This window comes from Hakea prostrata, chromosome 10 (assembly GCF_041222555.1).
Source record: "Hakea prostrata isolate BN-2017 chromosome 10, UWA_Hpros_2, whole genome shotgun sequence".
NCBI lineage: Eukaryota > Viridiplantae > Streptophyta > Magnoliopsida > Proteales > Proteaceae > Hakea > Hakea prostrata.
In genome coordinates this window covers 50,865,374-50,868,721 of record NC_142609.1, presented here as the reverse complement: position 1 = coordinate 50,868,721, position 3,348 = coordinate 50,865,374, and the positions used below count along the sequence as shown (strand labels likewise).

Sequence of the window (3,348 nt, the reverse complement as noted above, 5' to 3'; positions counted from 1 at the left end):
GAAGAAAAACCCATAAAGAAATATCAGCAGCCAGCGACCAATTCCGGCCAAAACTTGTTCTCATTTATAAACAAATTAAACTACCATCTGCAGTGCAGCTGCAGCCTGCTAATTATAATTTTTTTATTGCACGTTTTGGATGAATTATTTATTTGGGTCGAAACTTACACGTCTGTTTACTCTAAGGTCTCATCTCAAACTCCCACCCACCGATGCTGATGACTGACCTACTACCCCACCCCTTGCCGGCTTGCCCCTTGTCCCCTGGGACGGACGGACAGACAGACAGTGTATAGTATAAAAGAAAGTCCCGCCCGCCACCCATGCATGCAACTGCAAGTCTGCAATAACCTAACCCAGCTCCCTTGAACTGGTTGCATGCATGGCTTTCTCTCCTAGTCCTGGTCCGGCGGCGCACATGATGTGTTCCTTCTCCTTTCTGATGATCAATATTCTGATCATCATCAATTCATCATCACTGCTGCCATTGGCATCGGCAGCAGCTCCACTAGGGAAATGGAACCTCCTCCTTCGAAGCATTGGGATTTCAGCAATGCACATGCAGCTGCTCAACGACGATCGTGTTGTTATCTTCGACCGCACTGACTTCGGGCGCTCCAATCTGTCCTTGCCCAAGGGTACATGCAGGAATGATGCCAATGACCAGACCCTCAAGCATGACTGCACCGCTCACTCTGCTGAGTATAACGTACTTACTAATTCCATACGACCCCTCACGATCCAGACCGACACCTGGTGCTCTTCCGGCGCCGTCTCTGCCGATGGCAATCTCATCCAGACAGGAGGGTTCAATGACGGCGAACGTGTCGTCAGAATTTTTCAACCATGCAGGACTTGTGACTGGAAAGAGCTTCGGAATGGACTGAGTGCCAGACGCTGGTATGCCACTAATAATATACTGCCGGATGGACGGATCATCGTCATCGGGGGTCGCCAGCAATTCAATTATGAGTACTACCCCAAGTCTACTGCCTCCACTAGTAAGGTCTTCCCCTTAACCTTTCTATCGCAGACAACAGACCGATACGAAGACAATCTCTACCCTTATGTTTACCTCAACGTGGATGGCAATTTGTTCATCTTCGCCAACAACAGAGCAATCTTGTTCGACTACGCGAGAGATTCCGTAGTGAAGACCTACCCGGAAATGCCGGATGGCAATCCTCGTAACTACCCAAGCACGGGCTCTTCGGTTCTGCTCCCTCTCAAGATTAACAACAATAACTTATCACCGGTAGCCGAGGTCCTCATCTGTGGGGGAGCTCCACGAGGGTCAATCCAACAGGCCAATTCTGGCAAGTTCATCGGAGCACTTAATACGTGTGGAAGGATCCGAATCACCGACCCCAAACCCGTGTGGTCGATGGAGACGATGCCCCTGGCCAGAGTGATGGGAGACATGACCTTACTACCCGATGGCCAAATCTTGATCATCAACGGTGCCGCAAGAGGCACTGCCGGTTGGGAAATGGGGAGAGACCCAGTTTTACACCCTGTGCTGTACCTTCCCGATCATGTGAAGTCGTCTCGCTTCCAAGTACTAAACCCGTCTACTATTCCACGAATGTACCATTCGACCGCAATTCTACTCCGCGATGGTCGAGTTTTGGTGGGAGGAAGCAATCCCCATCAGTACTACAAATTCACCGGCGTTCTTTATCCCACAGAGCTAAGCTTGGAGGCATTCTCCCCTCCTTATTTGGATGCACAGCATTCGGGATTACGGCCTACCATCAATTCCCCGGCATCCTATGCTAAGCTAAGGTATGGGGAACGATTTACTGTGCGGTTCTCGGTACCCAATGCTAAGGTGGTGAATACGCAGAAAATAAAGGTTACCATGATATCTCCATCTTTCACCACACATTCCTTCTCCATGAACCAGAGGCTGTTGATTCTAAATACCAGGCATGTGATAGCTGTGACCAGATCGTCCTATGCAGTGGCCGTGATGGCTCCAAATTCAGCTTTCCTGGCACCTCCTGGTTATTATCTTCTATTCGTGGTTCACAAAGCTATACCCAGTAAGGGGATTTGGGTTCAAATACACCACTGATATACCCAACATGTACGTACGTATGTGAGTTGATCATATGCATTTAATTTGATTAATATTCTACGTAAGAATGAGTGTATTCTTAATTTTTCTGTCTCAAGGAAATTAGGAATTGGCTTACTGGATTGATGAACGGGATCGGAGGATACCTAGTTGTTTTCTTCCTCAATCTATTAATGTTAGCCATTGGAAGTTAGCGACGTTGGTGGAATTAAGTTTGTGAATGACATCTCTCTGTTCCTCCTGTCGGGAAAAATACCGATAGATGGTTCACTCTTTTCCCCTGTGTAAAAGATCGACAGACAAAAAAAGTACAAAATAGGTATTTGTGAATAATGTCTGTGAATAGTTCTATAAATAGTGCACGTGTGAATAGTGCCTGTGTGGGGCTCACGTGACTAGTACTTGTGTAGGATCCACGTGAAAGACAACAAAATAAATGATTACAAAAAGAAACACAGACACAACAACATATTTGGTTTGGCTTTGCCTACATCCACGGGGTAATGAAACTTTTCACTATGAAAAATTAGAAATACAACACTTACAATGCTTGGATTTATAACCAAACCCAACATTGTATCCAAAATTGGATACCCTTGTACGCCCTCTCTCAACTCATACTCTCAACCCTCGAAGAGTTTCCAACCCACTACTCCAACACAAATACACTTCACTCAACTCTGAGAACCCTGTACTTTCATTCGCTCATGTACTTATCCCTCAGGCAAACCCGATGGGGAGGTAAGCGATTAAGAGAGAAGCAAAATCTCTCAAATTAATTGTGTTTATCTTCTTGCAATTAATAAGGAGATAAGGAGAGAAGAAAACTCTCTCCTTTAACCTCCTTTAACATGTATTTTTCTCTCTTTGTCAACAAAGAGAGCTTAGAAAGAAATTTACCAAATTTGACAAATTCGGTGTGTCCTCTTGTGAGGAAGACCCACAAAAAACTCCCCCTCCGTCTCATAAGGAAGGGCAACTCATGTCTGTCATGCTTCTACAGTAGTCATGTTTGCTCTTCGGTATTATGGTTAGTCGTTTAACCATAATCATATTAGTTGGGATGCTACTTGTTCGCCTAAGGGTTTGGGAGGTCTGCTGGTTTTTCAAAAGGCCTCTGATCAGGATAGAGCTATGCTTCTTAAGCAAGCATGGCACCTATTACACAGCTAGACTGCTTATGGACTAGGGGAATACAAGGGAGAATTTTCCCTCAAACCGGTTTAGGGTTTAAGCAGAAAGTTGTTTAAATCATTATACCCTGAGTA

General features: G+C 45.4%; 1 pseudogene; it reads left to right on the top strand.

Moving 5' to 3' along the window:
• The first annotated feature begins 347 nt into the window (after positions 1–347).
• Positions 348–2,537, top strand: LOC149003821 (aldehyde oxidase GLOX pseudogene; annotated as a pseudogene).
• The last annotated feature ends 811 nt before the right edge of the window (positions 2,538–3,348 follow it).